The 24,671-nt window shown below is 47.8% G+C and overlaps 2 long non-coding RNA genes across 3 annotated transcripts; both read right to left on the bottom strand.

Annotated features, from left to right (window-relative positions):
* Nucleotides 1-399: 399 nt before the first annotated feature.
* On the bottom strand, nt 400-990 carry LOC128816572 (uncharacterized). Its single transcript, XR_008439953.1, has 2 exons — nt 664-990; nt 400-570 (listed from the first exon to the last, which is right to left on the bottom strand). It is a non-coding gene; the product is annotated as an uncharacterized LOC128816572 (long non-coding RNA).
* Nucleotides 991-12,807: 11,817 nt separating this feature from the next.
* LOC128816397 (uncharacterized) lies at nt 12,808-15,939 on the bottom strand. 2 transcript variants are annotated; one of them, XR_008439888.1, is made up of 4 exons: nt 15,748-15,939; nt 15,049-15,087; nt 14,525-14,704; nt 12,808-13,692 (listed from the first exon to the last, which is right to left on the bottom strand). It is a non-coding gene; the product is annotated as an uncharacterized LOC128816397 (long non-coding RNA). The 2 variants fall into 2 exon arrangements; XR_008439889.1 differs by lacking the exon at nt 15,049-15,087 and having other exon boundaries at nt 15,748-15,933.
* Between the last annotated feature and the right edge of the window lie 8,732 nt (nt 15,940-24,671).

Raw genomic sequence — 24,671 nt, 5'->3', positions numbered from 1 at the left:
CACCAGCCCCTGGGGCTGCTCAGCCATAAAACAGCCCCAGCAGCAGAACCCAACCCTCTGAAGGCCCAAAATCTGCCCAAAGACCTGTGGTGCACCAAAGGTCTGCTCTTGGAAACCAGGACTTGTGGGCACAGCTGGATCAACCTGGCCACTGCATCAGGGAAAGAAAGATTTCCAAGTTATCCATTAAAAAGGCAGGACATGGGAAGTGCAGGACTTTTGAGCAATGGGGCTGCCAGGAGAGTCAGGGAGATAGTCCTGAGATTTATGAACAGAATGTGCTCCCCAACTCCTGCTACAGCTTTGGAACTTGTGGGAAGTCTTATTTATCAACCCCGGGGAAAGGACAAATGTAGGAACAGGCCATGACAGATAATAATTCAACGTGCTGGGTGAATCTCCAGCGAGTGGCATTTTTCATTTCACTCCTGTGTTTGCAGAGAACTTGGCACTGGTGTTGTTTTCATTTAATTTCTCTGTTTGTAAGAGCTCTGCCCATTCATTTTGGCTGGAATCTGATAAGCAAAGCGAAGGGAAGACAAGGCACATGTTGTTCTTGAGGCAGGGAAGCTGAAAAGAAAATAGATTTTTATTATCAACTCAAATATTGACTGGGTGTCGCGACGAGGGAGGGAGGGAGGGAAAATTTGCTCCAGAGGTAACCTCAGAAGAATCCAAGAATCCCAGGCTGTTTCTGGAAAGTCTTTATCTACTGGCTTCTTGCTTTGATAAATAAAGTGTCAAACTGGGAAATGGAAACTGCATTGTGCAAATGTCACTGGTGGGAGAGGGGAGATGCAGAGGCACAGTCATGAAAAAGGGGGATGGTTTGGAGCTGAAGAAGGGTAAATTTAGTTTGGATTTTGGGAGGGAATTGTTCCCTGGGAGGGTAGGCAGGCCCTGGCACAGGGTGCCCAGAGCAGCTGTGGCTGCCCCTGGATCCCTGGCAGTGCCCAAGGCCAGGTTGGACATTGGGGCTTGGAGCAGCCTGGGACAGTGGGAGGTGTCCCTGAGAAGAGCTTTAAGGTCCCTCCCAACCCAACCCATTCCAGAATTCCATGATTGTCTGTGACACGGTCACACACCTACAGAGCCATCGCTCATGGATGGAGCCTAAGGACTGCTCAGGGTTGGTTAAATTTGGGACTCAGCAGGGCAGGGACACAGAGCAGTCCCAGGGCTGTGAGTGGTGGCAGAGGGGTGTTGGTGTGGGTGGAAAAGCAGTCACAGAGCCATGGAATCATGGAATAATGGAACCATGGAATAATGGAACCAAGGAATCATGGAACCAAGGAATCATGGAATAATGGAATCACGGACTTGTGGAATCATAGAATCTTGGAATCATGGAGTCATGGAATCTTGGAATCCTGGAACCATGGAATCATGGAGTCATGGAATAATGGAATAATGGAGTCTTGGAATCATGGAATCTTGGAATCATGGAGTCATGGAACCATGGAATGATGGAGTCATGGAGTCATGGAATCAAGGTTGGAAAAATCCTCTGAGCTCCTGCAGTCCAACCCTTCCCCCAGCACTGCCAAGGCCACCCATGCCCCCAGGTGCCAGGTCTGTGTGGGTCCAGGAATGGTGGGGATTCCAACACTTCCCTGTGACGGGCAGGAGTAAGGAAATGGCCATGGCAGCATTCCATGGATCTGGAGAGTGCCAGGCAAGGACATGGCTACAGGGGTTGAGGTGTAAAGGCTGTAGGAGCTCAGAGGGATGAGAGAAGGAGGCACTGAAGGACTCCCTGCTTTCCTTCTTCTATCTTTCCATAAAAGAAAGGCACAGAAAAAAAAAAATTCCTTCTGAGCCAGCCAGGAACAACCCTGGAGTCCCTCCCCAACTCTTCCTTCTTTGCAAAGTGACAAAAAACTGGGACAGAGGAGCTGCAGCCTGTCAGGCATTGCCAGATCCAGTTCTGGCTGATGCCTGACACAGATTCCACCAGGAATTCCCATCCAACCTCTTGGCTCAGACCTCCAGGGGCAGCCATGGGTGATTGGCAGGGCTGGGAATAAGGATGGGATGTCTGATGGAAAGGGAAGGGCTCTGCAGTCAGGAACTGGCTGAGAGAGACAGACAGGGAATGCAAAGAGACCTTGATGGGAGCATTCCCACTGGGATAAGACATGGGCCTTCCAGGTTATCCCATCCCCATGGAACCACTCGTGGCGCCTGCACAAAATTCAGGAGCTGCTCCTCTTTTGGAAGGTGGAAAATCAGATCCAGTGGTCTGAACACTTCAGATTTGATGCATCCAAAGCATATTTTCCACATTTCCAGTGGTGTGGGAGTGGGCACTGGGGTGGAGCAGCTTTCAGAAATGTCACTGGACAAAGTTTCCCTAATTTTCCTGGAGTGCAGGAGGTGAAGGAAAGTCCTGGCAAACATCCAGATCAGACACAGTGGTTTCCCTTTGGGGACAGGTTCTTATTCCCATTTTCCTATGCAAGGCTGCCCCTAAAATGAGAGAGAGAGCTTGGAAATAATGGGAGATTCCAAGGAAACAGAAAATGGAAGAACATCTCAAAGCAAAGACAAAATGAGGAAGAATTAGATGAAAAAGGGGCTGGAAAAAGATTCATCCCCTACCACCACAACTCCAAAATTGTTCCTGGCAGCCAGACCTTGGCAAAAGCCAGAAGCTAGAAAAGGACAAAGCATAAGGATGACTGAAATCAGCCCAATTTTTTTTCTGTTTGGCTGAATGAATTAACAATAATTTTTATCAGAAATGTGTTTTCTGTGCATATTATTTAAAATATTGGAGCAGCTCCTTGAAAACGGTGGGATTTTTTTTCTCTTCCCCATACCCCCTTATTAAAAAAAAAAAAAAAAAAAAAAAGAGAGAATGAAGTTCTTAAAGGAAAAAGAAAGGAAAAGCAAATGGAAAAAATGAACCCTATTTCTGCTTTACGATTGGTTCCAAAGCCATTTCCACTGGAAAAACATGGAAAAGTAACATTTTGTTGGAAGAAAATCAGCTGGGACTCCAGGCATAGGCACAGGTTAAGGTGCAGAAGTATTTTTCTAAAACATTATTTTATTTATTATTCCTTGCATTTTCTCTGTTTTTTCTAACATAAAAAATGGCATTCAGGCTTTTATTTGGCTTTTTTCCTGGTCAGAAGGCAAAAATCTGCCTTTCTCTTGAACATCTGCACCCCCCTTCTGGTTTTCAGCCCAAACCAGTCATTTGCAAAGGTGACATTCTGCTCTCCAGCAGAATCCAGGGACAAATCCACTCCTTTGGCTAGGAACAAAGCTCTCTGGGAATGGCAAAAAGCAGCCAGGGAATGTCCAATGGGAATTTCTTATCTGGGAAAGCCTTGGAGTGACATGGTGTGGGTGATGCTGGGATTATTCTTCACCAACCAGGCACTGGCGTTTGGTTGGCTGAGGAACTCAGGCCCTAAAACCTTGGAATGTTTAAATTCCAGGAGTGGCTGGGATTTGACCCTGCCATGAGGACATTTTGCTTGGATATAGCAGCTCTTGGATCTCCTGCCATCCCAAACTTTGTTGAACTGGAGTTTAATTGAGTTTGGAGTGTGGTCTTGATGCCATCACAAATTAACTCACCCCGGGCTGCAGGAATGTGGTTCTCCAAAAGTCCTGCATGATTTATGGAGCTCAGAGGAAAAGTGGGAATAAAATGTGCCGGGTCATGAAGGGACAAATCAGCCTGTGGGGCTTTAGTGGCTCCTCCACATCCATAACTTCAGTTTTAACTGAATTCCATAACTCCATCCATATTTTCAGTTTTCCTCACAGATTTCCCTCGGCCAGGCTGAGGATCTGCCCACAAGGATCCATTTGGCAGCTGCCAGGCCTCATTCCCACCATCCTGGAAGTGCCACCTGGCTCATCCATGCCCTGGATCCACACACGGATCCCACTTGGAACTGGGCTGGCCCGAACCTGCCTTATCAATATGGAACACTCCCAAGAACTGATGGGGGCAAAGCGATCAATAACAGCACCAAGAGGGGACAACAGAAAGGTTTGGACAGGAACATCCAAGTGTTCCATGTTTTTTTATGCTCATGTCAGCAGAGATGGGAGATGTCTGATCTCAGCACCCACTCCAGGTGTGAATGGAGAAACAGCCATAGGAGTGTGGGACTTCTTCCCAAGTTTCTGGAGCTGTATATGGATTTTTGGTGCAGGAAGAATCTCCCCTTTGCAAATCTTGGTAGCTTCACTGCTGGAAAAGAAACAAATCCAGGATGGATCCCTTTTATTTGCCAGGAAAAGGCAATGTTGAACCCATGGTGGGGCATTTCCTGTGCCCCTGCTTTGGACAAACTTCCCAGCCATTCCAAATCCACATCAATGAACCAAACAGATGGAGCTGGTCCCTCATTAATCAACCTTCAGATTTGCCTGGGGCTCGCTCTAATTGATTCTGAGCTGATCTTCCATTCTCCAGGAGGGAAAAATAAAATCAAATTTCCAGGTTTAACTCCCATGCATCAATTCCATTTCCAAGGGTTTTGGGGTTTGATTTCCTTGGACAATATCCTGGCACTCTGGGTTTGGAGCAGGAGCAGATTACTGCAGTGGTGCTCTGGAGGTGTGCAGGGACACATCTGCAGTCTGTACCCATCCCCCTCCAGGGTGAAGTCTTGGAAAAACAGGATTTTTATAGGTTATGCCTTAGAATAATGGAATTCTTCAGGTTGAAAAAGCCGTCTGTGATCACCAAGTCCAACCATCAGCATGTTCCCCGCTAATCTTTGTCCCCAAGAGCCACATCTACAGGGTTTTGGCTCTCCCAGGAATGGGGACTCTACCACTGCCCTGGGCAGCCTTTCCAGGGCTTGACCACCTCTGGCTCCCACATCAAGCACTCCTTAGAGCACAGCAGGGCTTTCCCAAAGTTCTGAAGGAATATTTTTGGACTTTGGGTTGTTTAAATGTGCTGGAAATTGATTTGGAATTTAAGATTTAGGGGTTGTGAGGCTTCTTGTGAGAGGGAGGATGAAGGACGGAAGGAAGGACGGAAGGAAGGACGGAAGGAAGGAAGGACGGAAGGAAGGACGGAAGGAAGGAAGGAAGGAAGGAAGGAAGGAAGGAAGGAAGGAAGGAAGGAAGGAAGGAAGGAAGGAAGGAAGGAAGGAAGGAGAGGAAGGAAGGAAGGAAGGAAGGAAGGAAGGAAGGAAGGAAGGAAGGAAGGAAGGAAGGAAGGAAGGAAGGAAGGAAGGAAGGAAGGAAGGAAGGAAGGAAGGAAGGAAGGAAGGAAGGAAGGAAGGAAGGAAGGAAGGAAGGAAGGAAGGAAGGAAGGAAGGAAGGAAGGATGGAAGGAAGGAAGGAAGGAAGGAAGGAAGGAAGGAAGGAAGGAAGGAAGAAGGAAGGAAGGAAGGAAGGAAGGAAGGAAGGAAGGAAGGAAGGAAGGAAGGAAGGAAGGAAGGAAGGAAGGAAGGAAGGAAGGAAGGAAGGAAAGGAAGGAAGGAAGGAAGGAAGGAAGGAAGGAAGGAAGGGGAAGGAAGGAAGGAAGGAAGGGAAGGAAGGAAGGAAGGAAGAAGGAAGGAAGGAAGGAAGGAAGGAAGGAAGGAAGGAAGGAAGGAAGGAAGGAAGGAAGGAAGGAAGGAAGGACCTTGTTCCCTCACCTGTTTTCTCCTTCCTCCACTGACTGTGCAGATTTTAGGAAGTTATCAAGGAATATCTCTGAGTTTCTCAGCCAGAATGAGCCCAGCTGGGGACTCCAATGAGTCCCAGTGATTCCAGTCCCATCTACTCTGCTCCTTCCTGCTGGAATCCCATGGGATTCTGCCATTCCCATTGTTGCCAGGCAGACCAGTGACCCCAGTGAGCATCACTGGGAATACTGGGAGCACTCAGCTCCCAAGGCAGGTGGAAAGAAAGCACAGCACCAGCAGCAAAGCCTCCTCTGGCTCCATTCATCCCATTCTGGATGTTTGCCAAGTTCTCGAGGCTCTGGGAGCTGGGAGAGGGAAATTCCACAAATGTTATTAAATAGGTTAGGATTAGAGGAGCTGGAGTTCCAAGTTAAAGAGCAAATTGGGATCAGGGCTCAGGAACATCCATTCAGCTGTTCCAAAACATAACTTTTGCTAATGGGGACAATAAAGCTTTCCTTAAAGTTCATATCTCTTCTTTTTCCTTAAATCTTCATTTTTTTTCCTCGGCCTTTGAACATAAAATCCAACCATTTGCTCCTTTGCTGTGCCCGTTTTTTGTAATAAATGTCATCCTATTCACGCAAGAATTTCTCTCTGTCCCTAATTCTTCATCAAGAGCAGCAATTCTCCTCCTAAATCATGATCTGTGAGCATTACCAGGAGCCTTTCCTTATTTGCCTCCCAGATCTCATAATTCCGGGCAAAGTTGGAAGTGCTGAGCAGGAATGAAGCGTTATCAAGTGAGGATCAGACCATCCACAATCCCATTAGTCCAAACTGGATTAATTATTACTGGAAGTGCTAAAAGTGCACATAGGGCTAAATGGGTCATGGAATTTCATGGGTTAAGCAAAAAGGGATTTGTTACTGAGAAAAACTTTATCAATAAACAGTTAATTGAACCCAAACTTGCTGATGAGAGCTCTTAATGTAAAGATTTTTTATATTTTTATATAAACCACCATTAAATTAGTCCCTTGGAACTCCTGGCAAGACATCAGGAGCAGCATCACATGGGAAGTGACCCTCCTGCAGCAGGGAATGAACTGAGGGAGAGGAAGGGCACAGGGATCCCAGGGCTCTGTTCCACCAGTGAGAGGGACAGGAAATATTGGGATATTGGCACAAATATGGTAGAGAACTCCATATGGGAGGCATCACTAGACAGCCACTTCCATGGGATTTGCAAACTATGAAGGAGGACACCTGAGCAGTCTGGGGGTTCAAGTGGCACATTCCATTCCAGGTCAGCTCTGAGGTTCCCCCAAAGTGGGAAAACCTCTCTGCTGTGACATCAGAAGGAGCTGGGATTTGGGGGAATGGACTGCCGTCGCTGATGGAATCATGGAATTATGGAATATTCTCAGCAGGAAGGAACCTACAGGGATCATCAAAGTCCAGCATGGCCCTGCCCAGACCCCCCAACAGTCCCACCCCTGGGCATCCCTGGCAGCGCTGTCCAAAGGCTCCTGGAGCTTGGCAGCCTCGGGGCCGTGCCCATTCCCTGGGGGAGCCTGGGCAGTGCCAGCACCCCTCTGGGGGAAGAACCTTTCCTGATCTCCAGCCTGAGCCTGCCCTGGCCCACCTCCAGCCATTCCTGGGTGCTGTCCCTGTCCCCAGTGCAGAGATGGGAGCTGCCCTCGGAGGAGCTGCAGCCCCTGAGGAATCTCCCTCAGTCTCCTCTGCTCCATCTTAGCATTCCAAGTGCCCTCAGCCCCTCCAGATCCTTCCCCCTTCCCATGTCCCTCCTTTGGTCTCTCTCCAACAGCTTTAGACACTTCTCTTCAGGTGGGAACTGTCCCAGCCCAGAGCAGAGCAGGACAATCCCCCCAGGCCCAAGGTGCCCCCAGGACAGGGATGTCCCTCCTGCCTCCAGGGCCCTGCTGCTCCACCCTCTCAGGTTCTGTTCCAGAGGATTTATGGTTCACACAATACAACAAGGAGCTGGATTTGGTCCTGCCTGCTGCACATTCCACCAGATCCTGCCTCAAATCCCAAAGCCTTCTCCACAGCTCCCCAGTTCCTCACCATGCACAGGTCCAGCTCTCACCACTCCCAGTTTCCCAACGTTCTCTCCTGCTGCAGGTTGGAGTTGTCAAGTCTCCTTAGGGTGTCTTCTCTTCACCCATTTCACCTTTCCTCAGCCTTACAGTTTCCCTGGATTTTCCTTCCTTCCAGTCCCTTCCCATAAACTTTGAGTCCGGCTAATTTCTGTTTTCAGCAGCTGTACTTTACCTACCCTGCATTTTTCTCTGCCAAAAAAAGTGAAACTTCCTCTAAGTCTTTCATCTCTCTCTTTTCCTCCTCCTCCGTTGTTGTTGTTGAGAGAGATATCTCTCTCTTTTCCCTCCTCTCGTTGTTGTTGTTGAGAGAGATATCCTGCCGGACACAGCTTTGCTTTCCCACCTGGCTGACCTCCACCATCTCCTTCTCCTCCTTCCTCACCAGCAGCCATTGGTATCAATAATGCTGAATTATGAATTGGCTTAATGCTATTAAATAATTTACTCATTATTTTAAATTCTTCCAGCACCTTTTTGTAGACCAGTGCTTACCTAAGGAATTCAGTTTGGAATTCCTGAACCTTTGGTACTGTATTAATTAAAACAAAATAGAAAAATAAACAAGAATGGAGAAGTTAATGGAATAACTTATGGTCATTCTGTGGAAGGAATAACTCCCAACTGTCGGCAGTTAGGAAAGATGATTTAAAGTTTCATTTGGGAGAAATAATAGGATGTAATGGAATCCATGACAATAATCAGGGCCTTATCTCAAAATGTCAATCTTGGCTCATCTGCTATTCTGGGGAAGATGATTTTGTTATCAATAATAGAAGGAATTGGTCCCTCTCCTCAGAGTCTTGTTCATACCAGGCAGATTCTTCTCTGTCCAGTTATTCTGGAGTTCTCACCAAAAATAAATCCCAAGGCTAAAATGGAAGCAATTCCTTTAACCATCAGTTAACTCCAGCAGTGTCTTTGGGGCTGGGAACACCACCCTGCTCTGGCCTGGCTCCCTCAGCACCCAGAGGGAAAGGGGGAGCACAGGGAGCCCATTTCAGGGGGAATGCAGGATCTTCCCTCCAGGGCAAACCCTCCACAGCCACTTCCATGTAAAGAGCTGAAGCCAGAAAGAGGAAAGTTCCTCTTTTGTGTCATTTGACCAAATCCCACCGAATCATGGCAGAAAAATCCTCATCCCACTATAGTCCTGCGTTTGAAAACTGGCCCAGGCAGACATTGTGAATATTAATTCATTAAAATGAATTCATTAAAATGAGGACACTTAATTGCATTGTCCCATATCCAGCTGCACCTGTAGGATTTTGTCACAGTGACAGGTGATCCACAACCCCCTGAGGTGACCCAGGAGCTGGCACTCAGGGATGTCCCATCCATGGCTCCTTTCTCTTAACTCCCACATGCTCATGGTGGTCAGGAGCTGGGAGGCTACGGGACAATGTCACATCTGTGTTCCTGGCAGGGAGGAACCCTCCAGAGGCCCTTTAAACCACATTTAGAGGTGCACAGGATATCCTGAATTGGGAGGGACCCACAGGGATCACTGATCCATCCCCCAGCCCTGCCCAGACCCCCCAAGAGCCCCACCCTGGGCATCCCTGGCAGCGCTGTCCAAAGGCTCCTGGAGCTCTGGCAGCCTCGGGGCCGTGCCCATTCCCTGGGGAGCCTGGGCAGTGCCAGCACCCTCTGGGGGAAGAACCTTTCCCTGATCTCCAGCCTGAGCCTGCCCTGGCTTAGCTTCAGCCATTCCCTGGGTCCAGGGAGATCAGTGCCTGCCCCAGTGCTGTAAATCCCAAAAATGCACCCAAACATCAGGAGATCCTGCAGAGAATCCTGACCCCACAGATTTGGTGGGATCCTTTGTTTCAGGAATTTGGCAATAGCTCTTAATTTCTAAGAGGAATTGGGTGTCCCAACACCTGCACCCAGCCTCGTGCACAGGACCAGACACTACTGCAGGAGTTGTTCCACCTTGGATCAAGTTCTGGGTGAAATCTTTCATTTCTATCCCTACAATGACTCTTCTCAGAATCACTTTTGAGAGCTGGATTGTGACAAGCCAGGCTCAGGACTGTGGTCTTAGCAGACAGAAAGTAATCACTGTAATAACTCTTCTTCCTGTGCTTCTTTACTCTCCTGGAATGATTCACTTCATTCCTGTCACCACTGATCAGCTCCAGCCAATGCAAATTCCAGCTGCAAGAGGAGACTCTATTTTCTCCTTGCTCCATGAGATTCATCTTAGTGAAAAAAAGCTTCTGGAATTACACCTGCTTAATAAAAATTACCTGCCTGATGCAAGTGGAACGGTCTGACACAGGAATTCTTGGCAAGGAAAGGTGTCCAGTGGCCTCTCCAACACTTCTGGAGCTCTGGGGTTTCCTTACAACACTGCTCCAGACCACTGGAGCAATTAATGTGGGGCAATTCATGTAGGACGATTAACCTGAACCCAGATCTCATCTCTATAACTTGATTAGAAACCCTCCTGGTTCCTGTGAGCTGCCAGGACCCGAGGGTGGGGTTCAGGTGTCCCCAAGGGGGGTCCCTCTGCCCAGGGGAGACACAGTGGGGGCTGTGGGGTTTTGAGCCATCCTAAAGGAGGGATCTGAAACAGCTGATCCTAAAAATGCCTGTTTCCCTCTTGGATCTCCAGGCAATCCACAGGCTGGCTTAGCTGTGGATGTCCTTCCGTAGGTTAAATTAGGAGCAATTAATCCCATCCTGAGCACCCCAAATGAAAATAAATTCCTCTGTCGCTATCCAATGAAAAATTCCCAATAAAATTCCCAATAAATTCCCTTTCTGTGTTGAATATTGATCAACCCAGGCTCTTCCACCTCTCACACCTGAAGCCTCTGTGAACAGGAGATCCAGCTCCTCACCTGGGACACGTCCTGATAGTCAGAATTAGAGAATCACCCCCCCTGTCCCTGTCACACCCTGTCCCTGTCACCCCCCTGTCCCTGTCACACCCTGTCCCTGTCACACCCCCTGTCCCAACCTGCTCTCCTGACAAGTCCAGGTCCTTTCCACTGAGGCTTTTTTGGGTTGTTCAGCTGCTGGACGTGGCAATGCCAATTTTAGTGGTTGGACTCCAAGGTCTTGGGGGTCTTTCCAAGCTTAATAATTCCATGGATTCTCTGATTCTGTGGATGCTCTTGAGTCACTGCTGGGGTCTGTCCAGCCTGGCTGAACGTCCCGGATGGAGAACTTCCCTTCTCCCCTTGGTTCATTACAAAACCCCATTGTTCCTGCCAGAGGAAGGTTGTGATTTATAAAAACCTTACACAGTTTTGCTCATTTGCAGCCGTTAAACCCCAGAAAATTATCCCAGTGTGAATGCACTGCAGGGAGTGACATTGACAATCCCGTGGTGTCACAAACACCAGGATCAGCCTGAGATGTGGCCATGGGAACACAGAAACAGAATCCCTGCAAGGAAAATGGTGAAGAGGACAGAGAAGAGGGGAGAGGAAAAGAAAAAAAGGAAGGGATGTGATAAAGAAATGCACCAAAGCATTTTCATTTATCAGAACAAATCTGTTCTCCTGTTTGCTGAAGCAGCTCATGAATTATGTTGGGCAAACAGACAAACTCAGTAACTAAAGGCACATTAGTTCCTTCATTTCTGTTTATGAATGTGGAGTGTGAGAGAAACATGATAGGAAAAGGAATGGCTATGGATAATTCTCTTTTTTTAAATTAATAGCTGTGTATTTCTCTGTGGCTCATCCATCTCAGTGTGGCCTGTGCAGGAGCAGGATCCTTCCAGCTGAACTTCCACTGCCCCATCACAGCAGAGCTACAGAAGGTGTTCCCATGGAACGGGAACCTGAGACACAGAGGTGCCCAGGGCTGTGTATTTGTGGTGAATGCAGTTGGTGACAAGGCCCAAGGGTGTACCAAGGCTGAGGATGGAGGCCAGGTCTGTTTAACACCTTTACTGATGACCTGGATGAGGGCACTGAGTGCTCCCTCAGCCACTCCACAGCTGACACCAAGCTGGGGGAGTGGGGATGTGCTGCAGGGGAAGGGTCTGCAGAGGGGTCTGGCCAGGCTGGATCCATGGACTGAGAGCCATGGACTGGGGGGCAGCAAGGCCAAGTGCCAGGTCCTGCCCTGGGCTCACAACAACCCCAGGGAGTGCTCCAGGCTGGGGCAGAGGGGCTGGGAAGTGCCCAGCAGGAAAGGCTCTGGGGGTGCTGCTGACAGCGGCTGGACATGAGCCCAGCTGTGCCCAGGTGGCCAAGAGGCCAAGGGCACCTGGGCTGTCCCAGCCCTGGGGTGGCAGCAGGAGCAGGGCAGTGCCCGTCCCCTGAGCTGGCACTGCTGGGGCACGTCCAGTGCTGGGGCAGCTCTGGCACCCTCCTGACAGAGAGACCTGGAGGGGCTGGAGCGTGTCCAGGGAAGGGAAAGGAGCTGGGAAGGGGCTGGAGCCCCAGGAGAGGCTGAGGCAGCTGGAAAGGGGCTCAGCCTGGAGAAAAGGAGGCTCAGGGGGGACCTTGTGGTTCTGCACAACTCCTGACAGGAGGGGACAGCCAGGGGGGTCAGGCTCTGCTCCAGGGAACAGGGACAGGAGGAGAGGGATCGGCCTCAGGCTGGGCCCCTGGATCCCTGGCAGTGCCCAAGGCCTGGCTGGACAGGATTTGGAGCAGCCTGGGACAGTGGAAGGAGTCCCTGCCCATGGCAGGGGTGGCACTGGATGGGCTCTCAGGTCCCTTCCCACCCAAACCATTCCATGGTTCTGACATGTCTTGGATGCAGCCAAAGGTCCTCACACCAGTGCTGCTCCATCCCAGAGGTTCCCACGTGGGATGAGGTGACAGCCAAGGGTGGTGGATGTGTTCCAAGGACTCAGCATCATCCTTGCACACACAGGAATGGCAAGCAGGGAAGCGCTGGAGAGTGGGGTAATAACTGGGGATGAGCAAGGACATGCAGGAGAAGGAGGAAAAATGCAGAAGGGAGGGTGGAGAAGACCTGGAGAAAACAGAGGAATTTTGTTTTGTGTGTGGGAGGATGAGTGATGGGCCCTGGTGTGGGAAAGCAGGGCCTGAATGCAGAGTTGAGCTGCAAACACAATAATGACACAAATTCCAGGGAAAACACAGTTTTTCATGTAAAACTGATGTTTCCTCATAGACCTTTATTTATCTGAACAAATGAAGAGCAATCTCTGAGCCATGTAGGAGCATTTGTCACCTGAGAAGGTGCAGGCAGGAGAAGGGGCTGGTTATTCAGACAAATTATATTCAGATTATTAGTGAGCCCAAGCACGGTGGGAGTTCTACAACCCCAAACAAGCAGGAGTCTTCTCTGGTTTTAAAAATGAGCACATCCTGAAGCCCCACAGAACTGCAGGGAAAAGAATTCCATCTCCTGGAATTCCTGTCAGGCTTTGTGTCCTGGTGGAAACAGGGATATATATTTATTTAACACAAAAAAGTGCAGATGTGATTAAGAATTTAAAGAGGTTCTGTGCCATGGTTCTGATGGCTTTTAAGCCTCTATTTGTCAAGGGTGGACAGAGAAGTTGTCTATAAAAACAAAGACTAACATCCCTTTTCCACACCAATACCTCATCCAATTTTTTATATTTTCCTCAAGTTTTTGAGCTGCCCTTCAGCTCCCAGCCAGGGATTTCCTGTCTCTGCTCCCACCTGTAAAACAGGGGTCTGATGCCTCCTCCAAAAATTGAAACAACTCTCAGAAATAACAGTCAGGGGAAAAAAAATAAAATATAACAAAAATAACATTACCTGAAACCATTCCCAAGGTCACAAAGTCAAGCAGTTAAAAATTAAGAGGTGTCAGATTTAAGCTGCCTGGAAAATCTTCATTTTGCCCTGCTGTGTGTGTGCATTCTAATCCAGCCTTAAATATGGGATCATTCCTGCTCCTGAGGCAGATCCTGCTCGTTCCAGGCTCGGAACAGACTTGCTCCTGGAACAGCAGCTCTTCAATATTTCATTGGGTCTCATCGTTCAGTGTGTGGCTCCATGCATTATTTACTGCAGACAGCACAGAATACAGAATTATTAAGTTCTTACCAGCTTTTTCTTTTGTGCTTCCCCACCCAACCTTTCTTCTTCCCCGAATTTAATGAATTTATCTGAACAATGCATCTGAGGGGGGAATCAATGAAAAGCTTTTCATTTATGGGTGGGGGGAAACGATGCATGCAAAAAGGACTAAAGTCAAAACAATCTGATTTTTGGGGTTGCATTTTGGCTCTCTGGCCTGGCTTTCTTCAGCACTGGCAGGTTTTTAGGGATCTCTGTTTCCAGAGCACGTTGGGCTGGGTGGGTTCTGCCTTGAGCCCCAGGGGATTTAAGGCTCAATTCACCCTCCCAGAAAAGAGATATCAAACCCCGAGCTGATTATCCTGCCCTTAGCAGGCTGCTGCTCTCCCTGCAGAATAAAGCAAATAAGGAGCCAGACAGCTCATTTTGGGTTGTCCCAGGTGAATCCTTTCCATGGAATTAATGAGGAAAAAATCCCAAGAGACTCCGCAGCCCTATTTGTGCAGAGCTGGGTGAGTGAGCAGAGGGAGGACGGGAATTCTGAGGTCGCGGTGGGGATCGGGGCTGGGAAGGGCCACACTCAGCTCCTACCCCTGCTGCAGGACCCAGGGGGTGCTCAGGGATCAGGGATCAGCCTTCTCACGGAATCACGGGATCTTCCGAGCTGGAAGGATCCCTCCCACAAGGATCAGTGGGTGCTGGCTCTGCCCAGGACACCCCAACAGCCCCCCAAAAGCACCCAAAGGCTTTTATGAAGTGCACTTTTTCAGTGGCCACCTTCTGTGAAAGTCACCTCCTACTCTAAACATCTGCCACTCACTTGATCTCGTCAGTGTCTCACACACAGGCACACGTGGGATTAGCCAGTTCTCCTGGAATTCTGCCTCTGGAGACAACCTGCCTTTGCTCCATGAGGGAGTTTTTGGTGATGGAATGAATTCCAGTACACAGACAATGGGAAATCTCTTCATAGGACGGCTTCTGGGACTTCCCAGAGTGGCTGTTTTGGGAAAAAAAAAAATTGTCTGTTTTGGAAAAAAAAAATGTCTGTTTTGGAAAAAATTGTCTGTTTTGGAATGAGGAATCCAAGGCTGAGCCTTTCAGCATTATTTAACTTGATCCAGTGAGTGAGGGAGGCTAAAGCTCAGCTCAAGGGTTCTTCCCACAAAGTCAAAGCAGGAGGAAATATTTTCAGCTGGAAGAAATATTTCCTTCCCAAGGAATTGACTTGCAATAAGAATCACTTACTATAAAGCTACATTTCTCTTTGCAGTGCAGTATTTCCATGGGAGGAAAGTGGTTTGTTCACCAGTTGTGGTGGTGGAGGGGGATTCTCACTCTTACCTCCAAGCTGTGCTGCACTAGGGATGAAATTCTTCAGCCCTCATAAGATAGTGGGGGAAAAAAGAAAATTCAGATTGAACTGAATCCTGAGAAATATTTTTGGATGCTTCAACCAAACAGAAAGAAATCTCTGCAGCAGGAATGCTGGGAAGTTTATTCCCAGCAGCCACACCCAATTTTTTGGGTTTTGGGTTCATGTGGTTCTGCAGTATTTAATTCAAAATAAACTCCCTTTAAACACTCAGATTCCAACTGGGATTAAACAAAAGGTGAAAAATTCAAATTTCCCACTGGGCAGAAGCTGGAGGTACTGCCAGGAGGAAAGGCAGTGGCAGATATTAGGTGGAGTGATCTCCAGGGGCAGCGGAGCTGGCACTGCCCTCGGAGAAGAGAAACCAGATCCAGGAAAAACACTCCCATGGAAACAGAGGGATCAGTTTAGGTTTAGGCTTAGGGTTAAGGCTTAGGAGTGTGGCTTTCTGGGGACCTACAAGAAAGGTGGACAGAGCTGGGGACAAGAGATGGAGTGACAGGACACAGGGAATGGCATCAAAGGGACAGAGAGGAGGTGGCAGAGCAGCAGGAGGGAGGAACCTCTGGGCACATGAGGCCTCCAAAGGCCCAAAAAAAGACCAACCTCTCATTTTTTATATCTTCAACACCAGGATCTTCATCTCTGTGAGAGCTGGGGGTGCCCACCTGGAGAGGAGAAGGCTCCAGGGAGAGCTCAGAGCCCCTTGCAGGGCCTAAAGGGGCTCCAGGAGAGCTGGAGAGGGACTGGGGACAAGGGATGGAGAGACAGGATACAGGGAATGGCTTCCCAGTGCCAGAGGGCAGGGATGGATGGGAGATTGGGAAGGAATTGTTCCCTGGCAGGGTGGGCAGGCCCTGGCACAGGGTGCCCAGAGCAGCTGTGGCTGCCCCTGGATCCCTGGCAGTGCCCAAGGCCAGGCTGGAATAACCTGGGACAGTGGAAGGTGTCCCTGCTCATGGCAGGGGTGGCACTGGATGAGTTTTAAGGTCCCTTCCCACCCAAACCATTCCATGGATCTGTGATTCCATGGTCTCGTTGAAGCCCATGCTCCCAGGAGGAGCCAATGTCATAAAGGGCCATTCCCCGGTTGTGGCGTTTTCCAAGTGCTGCCTGCTGGGATGAGCTGTGTCAGCATTCCTTGAACACAACTCTGATACCAAACACAGAACTTTGGGCCTGAAAGGACCACTGTGCTATTTAAACTGACTTTATGGACAGAGATTTTTTTTTTTCCTTGTTAAGTGTGGAATGAGCCTGATAATTTGTGTTTAATCAAACATCCTGCAAACAACATCTGGATTTTACTGGATGAGGTGGGGTCTGCACTTGTGGCCCTTCAGGAGCCTTTCCCACTTTTTATACTTTTATTTTTAATTTGAATTTGTGCTGCTTCACCACCCACTGCTGGTCACTTTGCTGGTGCTTCACAGAGCACATTCCCACGTCCTTCCCTCCAAGCCTGTTTACACATTACATAACAAATCGTTTTTCAGCCTTGTCTATTTTTTTTTTTTTTTGATAGCCAGAATGTATTGAATTCCTTCTGTGTTTCATAAAAACTCATTTCCCAAGCTTCCAAATAATTGTATTGCTGCTCACTCTTCTAGCTTCAATTTTTCACTTGACTAAATGCACTTTTGCAAGATTAATCCCATCATTGCCCCATGAGATGTAAAATAACCAACTAATCCCGGGTTTATCTATTTGCAGATCACCCCCCAAGCTTTTTATCCCTGGGCTGGGGAGATCCCATGAAAATTTTGGATTTTGAGGGGAGAAGAGGTAGAGTTTGTGTGCAGACAGCGAGAGGGTTGGTGCCTTTGGCAAAGCTCCTCGCACACCTCGTTGGTGATGCAGAAATTGTGACATTAACGGGACACTGGGTGCTTTGTCCTGGTTTTGTGGGGCTTGGCACAGGCTCTCCTCATGTTTGCCAAAGGTTTTGATGTCTCCTTCTGTACCTGGCTGTACTTAATGATGAAATAAAACCAAATCCGCCTCTGGGAGACTCCACAGCTGGGTTGGAGGCAGAAGTGTCCCAGTCTCCCCAGGGAATCCCAGCCATGATCACCAGGATCTTTTCCAGCGCTTTAATGGACAAATTCTATGGCATATTTATGTCTTGGTTTGGAAATTCTCCCTCATTGGGAATTCTTGGGATAAAAGCAGACACTGATCCACCTTTAATGCTTCCATTAATGCTTTAATGGAAGCAGCAGGAGCTTCCATTGATTTGCTCTGTGGTTCTGGCAGGAGGAGTCTGAAAGCTGAGGGGTTCAAGGGGCCAGTTCCTCCTGTCCTTAGTGTGCTCCTATCTCACATCCTTGACACACCATGGAAGGCTGTCCAGTGCTCCAAAATAAGGGAAAAAATCCACCAGGGGAATCCCAGACATGATCACCAGTATCTTCTCCAGGGCTTTAATGGACAATTTGTATGGGACATTCATGCCTTGGTTTAGAAATCCTCCCTCATTAGGACCTCTTGGAGTAGTTACAGGAATGAGATGATCAGCAGGCGCTGATCCATCTTTGATGACCCCAGGATTTAGAACAGGAGCTTTCATTGATCGGCTCGGGGGTTCTGGCAGGGGCAGGCTGAAAGCAGAGGTGGCTCAAGGGGCCAATTCCTCCTGTCCCAGGTAACCATGAGAAGGGTCCTTGGTGTGGTCCTGTCCCATGTGCTTCACACTCCCTGGAATGTTGTCCAATACTCCAAAATAAGGGAAAAACCTGCCCCTGCCAGCTTGGGCTCCATGGAAGAAATGAGTGCAAGGGAGAGACAGCAGTGGGTGATGTCCGAGGAACCCTCTGCAGCTGGAAAACTTGGAAGCATCCTTACATCCTTAGGTGAGAACTGCACCCTACAGAGCAGGATCTGAGAGTGCCCAGACTTAAAATTGCAGGATAGATCCCAACAAAGCAAAGATTCTAGGAGCAACAAGTGCTCAGCTTTTATTTCCAAGTTGTTATTTGTGCTTTAAGTGGAGTTTTAGAAAATGTCCAGGGCCAAACCCAGCCTCCAGTGCATCCCAGGGAGGGAAAGGAGCCAGGTTAGGACTCAATCTGGGAATCGAGACAAGAACTTGACAGGAAATCTGGAGCAGAAAATTCAGTCAATAAAACTCAGCCCATCCCAGCTGGTGGAGATCATTTCCCTGAGGGGATGTATCCTGTTGCATATATGTAAAGCTTTATAAAATAAGGGCCTTGTTACTGGGTCCTTTAGCATCACTGGGGCCTGGGATGAGCTCTTGTGTCAAAAGAATATTGCCTTTGGCTGTATTACAGCCAGCTTCATCTTGATTCAGGAAACTGAGAACATACAGGGTGGCTTAGGTTGAAAGATGTGGCTGGGGGTGTGAATTCTATCCCCATCTGTCAGAGCTGGGGCAGTTCTCTGATGTTCATGGGGCAGTTTTTTCTTTATCTCTCCCACAGCCAATCCTCCCTCCAGGAGATCTCTTCTGTTCATGGCCACTGAGTGTCCCTGCATGGCTGAGAAAATTCCATCAGCCCATGGGGAGAGGCTCTGCCCAGGGGAGGAGCCAAGCATTCCTGCCTGGATCCAATCTGACCTTGGAACAGCACAGCAGCCTTTGCCCACTGCATTCCCAGAGGAGCAGCTTTCTGCCCCACTGCATTCCCAGAGGAGCAGCTTTCTGCCCCACTGCATTCCCAGAGGAGCAGCTTTCTGCCCCACTGCATTCCCAGAGGAGCAGCTTTCTGCCCCACTGCATTCCCAGAGGAAGCCCAGGCCCATCTCCAGCAGCCCTGGAGCTTCAGAGGAAAACTCCAGCCTTGTGCAGGATCCTGCTCCAGCAGAAGCACAGCTGGCACTGCAGGAGGGCTGAGCCACCATGGAATGGGACTGCTGCCACCACCCTGACACACAGGCTGCCAGGGCCTGCTCTGACTCTGGCAGTGGTTTGTTTTGTATTACTGCATTTTTTATTTTACTTTATTTTTGTTTTCTTCCCGAATAAAGAACTGTTATTCCTATTCCCCTATCTTTGCCTGAGAGCCCCTTAATTTCAAAATGATAATAATTTAGAGGGAGGGGGTTTACATTTTCCATTTCAAGAGAGGCTCCTGCCTTCCTTAGCAGACACCTGTCTTTTCAAACCAAGACACAGGGCTTTTGCTAACCTGTGACGTGGGCACTCCAGTATCCTGTATTCCCTGGAGACTCCCGGCTGGTTTGGGCAACCCTTCCTTCAAGGGAATGAAATAGATTGGACTGCAATGCCGTGATCTGAGCCTTTTTCAGCTCCACAGTTCAGGAATAATTAAAGACTCTTTACAGGAGTTGTATTCTTTGGAGGGATTATCTCCAAGCAGATTTTTCCATGCTGGAGATCTCAGACCTTTGCTGTAACTATAGCAGCGACCAGGAAGGGAGGATATTTCCCTTTTTGGTGTCTGTGCAAACACTGCACAGCTCTGGCTTAACTAAACTCAGTTTATTGGATTAGAGACATTTCCTTCAAAAGACAGTAGAGAGGTCACAGTGGTACCAATTCTTGGGGGATTCTAGACTTGGTTTTGCCAGTGGTGACAGAAAACCTGCCCTGAGGAGCAGCATCTGCTGTCAATGATCACCTCCTGCCAGGACTGAGTGTGTCAGGAGGGGCTGGCAGGGGGGGCTGTCTCTCCTAGAAGGAGTTCCATGGATGCCAAGGAACAGGTGGGACATTGGCACGGTCCCTGCAGCTCCAGTTCTGCTGAGATGAATGTGGAATTTCACAGCAGAACCTGCCAGACTGTTGGGCAATTTCTCCATTACCTGGAGGATTTCTTCCCTTCCTTCCTTCCTTGGACAGTAAAATGAACAATTATCCCAATTATTCCTGAGCTGGCCATTCCCTTCATGCTGTGGATTTGCTGAGATCCATCCCACCTCTCCCTGCCCTAATCCAGACACTTTCAGGATGCAGAATCCTGGTGTTTGTTGCTGTTTCTGGAATAAAAACTCACATATTTGTGACTAAATTAATCCATTTAATCCCATCTGCTGCCCTTTTCTCTCTGTTTGGTCCAAGTCCTGTCCCACCTTTTTGGCAGAAAAAAAGGAGGAGAAAAGAGGAGCAGAACCTCACAGTGGGAGCAGGAACCTGCACCCTGGATGAGTTTGCTGCCTTTTGTTGTCACAAGGATTTCCAACATTTTCTCCTAATCTCATTCCTTCAGCGAATTCCAATCACTTCCACTCTGTGAGCATTGATAATTTAATTCCCAGCCTGTATTTTCCCTGTTTTCAACAATTTTTTATCCATGTGAGGATCTTGCCCCTCATTTCATAGCAGCTTCGCTTCTTTAAGATACTTTAAATCTTTCTTTTTGGTGTAGAATGCCTTTGGAAATGCAAGTCCTTTATCAGCTGGGTCTCCCTTATCGCTGTGTCCATGGGCTCCTCCAAAGGGCCATTTCCTTTTACAGAACTCCTTGGATTCTCTCCATTATCTTGTTTCATCCATGGATCCTCTTACAGATCACAATTATCTGGTAGGGATGTGCTGCTACTCCAGATTTTCCTGAACATTACACTGGGCACTCTTTAAAAATGGGAACCACGCTGGGGATTTGACCTTGGCCTTGAGGCATTTTTACATTCCAGCTTTCCCACCAGTTATTAAAGCAGCGATTCCCCAGTGGAATCCTCAGGTATCAGGGAAGAACATCCCTCCTCTGGGGGATTTGTGAATACCTTTGGATCTGCTCCAGGATCTCCTTCATTATGGGAATGATGCTTTGATGTGTCCCCTTCTAAAAAAGGAGCAGGAGCCTCCCTGACCCCTTCCCCAGTAATAGCAGCTGCAAACATGGCATTTGTTTTTGGCAGGCACTTATTTCCCTAAACTTGGATGATTCTTTGGCATTTCCAGTACCCATTTTGTCTCTGGATAGTCCTGCTGGCTTCTCTTGGCCTTTCCAAACTCCTGGTGGTGAAACTTATTTGCTCAAAATCCCAGTGTGACCTCTGCTTTCTACATCACAGACAAGGATTTGGTGACTGTTCTTCCATTTTGCTCTTATTTCCATTCTTTTTATTTTATTCTCTATTTCAAAACAAGAGACATAATAAGAAATAATTTCCATTTAATAATTTAGCACCCATTTTTGAATTCAAACCTATTTTCCTTTCTTTTTCTTAATTTCCTCCCCCCCCCCCCCCCAAATTTCAGCACTTCCTGATGACTTGGAACAGCTTTTCCAGGAACATTTCGCTCAGGTGTGCCCTGGGTGCAGTCAGGTTGAGAATTTATTTTCCTCTTGCTGTTGCCCTGACTGATTTCCCCATTCTGTGTGTAATGGGAATTTCCTGCCACCCACCCCAGGAAATAAAGCAGGGAGGGAATGTTACCCATAATATCAGTTTGTTGGTTTCTCTAATTCCATTCCCTGTAAAGCTGTCTGGGAACACCAAGGGAATGACCTCTTGCTTCTCACAGCAAGACAGGATTGTGCTGGGAAAGAATTAAGGCCTGGGATGTGTAGGAATAGCAAACAGATCCCTCTTTTCCCTGAGCCAAGAAAGCTGAACCAGCAGTGCTGAACAAAGTGGGTACAATCCACAAGTCCTTGTCTAATTCCAGTTTGGACATCAAGCCTTTGGAAATAAATCCTCTTTCCATTACAGGAGCTGTGCTGCTACAAGCAGAGCAGGCAGGGCTACAGGAATATTTGTCAGGACAGCTCAGTTTGCCGTGTGTACAATCCAGAATATCCCGGGAACAAATAAATACCATGAGCGAGAACAAGGCAGCTCCTTCCCCTCCCCTCTGTCCTACTGCAGCACAAGGAGGGTCACCGAGAACTCCAATTCCATTTATTCCCCCTGGCTGACCCATAGCCTGCTTTACAAGCTTTCCTCCATTTTTTTCACCTCAAAATAATTTCAGTTTCTTGCCCCTGCTGTACTGTTTGGAAAGTCATTCCAGGATATAATTCTATAGTGGTTTGGGGTTTTGGGGTTTTTTTCTGCCTTCCAGTGTAAATTTATTCATGGCCGCTCTGACATTATTGGAGCATTATCCTCTAACTTAAATATTCTTCTTTTGTTGTTACTTAGTCAACCAGTGTGTGCTGGATTAAGGTTCTGGGTTTTTTTTTTACCTAGAGATGAAGTAACTGAGAAGCATTTAAAAAATGTTTATTCTATTTTTAATCTTATATAAAAAATAAAATAATAAAAATATTTTAATTCACACTATTACAATCAAGAACTATTTCTTAATTACAATACATTATAAACATTTCTTAATTTATTAACTTTTACTACACCATACTATAAATACCTTAAAGTTAATCTTCTAAAATTACCTCTCATTAGTCTTACTACAATACATATTTTATAATTCTATTTCTCTAAAGTATCTAATTTTACTTATAAAACCATCTTTTAAAACTTATTTCTAATTCCATTTCTCTCTTAACAATATCAATCCTATTCTATAACATTTCTAAATCAACGTTTCTTATCTCAAAGTTTATATATAAATATATACTATATAAACCTTCTATCAGACTTTAAAAATTCTCTACAAATTCATTTCCCACAAGTGTGTTTTAAAGAGCCACTGTGTTGACTCCAAGACTTTATTTTCCTGGGTTAAATAGTCTTGGGAGCTTCTGGAGTCATTGCAGCCTGAGAGCTGCTCCCTCAGCCCTGGGATTTTCTCCTCTGGGTGTTCAAGAAGTGGCACTTGAGGTCTGAACTCACATCTACCACAGAGCCAATAATATAAATAATAACAATTCTATCCCAGTTCTCCGTTATCCTGGAGCATCCTCCAGTCCTGCCTTAATGGCCCAGCCATTATTTGATAATTCTGTCAAAAAAGGACTTGATGTTATTTAATTAATTAATTGATTGACTTGTTTTCTCCTGAAAATCCAGAGTGATGGATGGCAGAGAGCCCCAGGGACACTCCGCTCCCAGGGATTTCACCTCTGGATGCCAGAGGCATGGAAGAGGCGCTGTTTCCTCTGTTTTGGGGTTTGCAGGGTGTGACATCCCCTCTTTTACTGCTGGGACACCCCAACCCCTTCCCAGCCCCAGCAAACTGAGGCCTGCAGAGGAATGGAGAGAAATACATTGGCAATATTAATAGTGGCACACCACTTTGCTGCCTGGGGCTCCAGCTCATACGGGAGCTCCAGTGTGTCCGGCACGGCAGTGCTCAGTGGCAGAGTCACTTCATTCCAGCCACGATAGTCAATAGTGTTGGATTAAGCCCTTTTCTGACCCAGAGATGGGGCAGCTGAGAGGTGTTTTAAAAACTTTTATTCTGTTTGCAGTCTCATGAGAAGGGTGAGACAATACAGATGTTATAATTCACGCCATCACAATCAGAAGCCAACTATTTCCTAATTACAAAACACTGTAAGTGTTTCCTGGCCTATCAGCTTTAGCCACACCATGCTGTAGATGCCTTAAAGCCAATCATCTAAAACTACCCCTCGTGGGTCCCACTACAATGCACTTTCATAGTTCTGTTTCTCCAAAGTATCCAGTCTTATTTGCAAGGCCATCTTTGAAATTTGTTTCTAGTTCCATTTCTCTCTCAACAATGTCTGTCCTATTCCATGGCATTTCTGAGTCAGCATTTCTTGTCTCAAGGTTTGCACACAGATGCACACTGTGTGGGTCTTCTGCCTTTGAGAATTCCCTACAAATTCATTTCCCACTCATAGTCAATCTCTATTCTCTGGCAGACTTGCACACAGGCCAGATGGGGCTGGTGAAGGGTGAGTGGGTTTTGCTGACCACCCCTTGGCTCTCCAGCTCACGGATCATTCTGTGGATGGGGATCATGGCATCCCGATTCATTCAATACTGCCAGTGATGCACTGTCGAGGTGGCAATTGGCACTCGTTGCTCTTCCACCCTCAGGAGTCCTACTGCAGACAGGTTTTCTGATAGTCCAGGCAAGTTGTTCAACTGCTTCATGTCCTCTGCCTCTCCAGCAGCTATGCCAAAAGCCCACCTGAGTCCCTTTGGGTCTTTGTAGTAGCCGCTCCGGAGGAAGTCTATGCCCAGAATACACGGAGCCCCTGGGCCGGTCACAATGGGATGTTTCTGCCACTCCTTCCCAGTCAGGCTCACCTCGGCTCCCAACAGGGTCAATTGCTGTGATCGATCCCCCCGTCAGCCCGGCAATGGAAACAGGTTCTGCCCCCACATGTCCCCATGGTATCAGGGCACACTGCGCACCAGTATCAGCTAAGGCATCGCATTTTTGTGTCTCTGATGTGCCAGGCCATCGGATCCACACCATCCAGAAGATCTGGTTTTCCCGCGCCTCTCCCTGGCTAGAGACAGAGCCCCTCTAGCCCTGGTTATTATTTCTTTCCTGGACATACATGGTAGAGGTACCTTCAAGGATCTGACAGATCATACCCAGCAGCTCGGTCATGGGAGGCCGAGGCTACTTTAATTTTGGTGGAACTCCCTCGGTTAGTGTTTCCCTCCTTGAGTTGATGCACCTGTGCTGCCAGGACAGAAATAGGTTTCCCATCCTATGTCTTCCCCATGGTCACACAGGAAGAACCCCAGGTCAGCCCATGAGGTGTACCCTCTCTCCCTA

The sequence above is a fragment of the Vidua macroura genome, chromosome 18 (assembly GCF_024509145.1).
Source record: "Vidua macroura isolate BioBank_ID:100142 chromosome 18, ASM2450914v1, whole genome shotgun sequence".
In the NCBI taxonomy this organism is placed as follows: Eukaryota; Metazoa; Chordata; class Aves; order Passeriformes; family Viduidae; genus Vidua; species Vidua macroura.
This window is presented reverse-complemented; position numbering and strand designations above follow the sequence as displayed.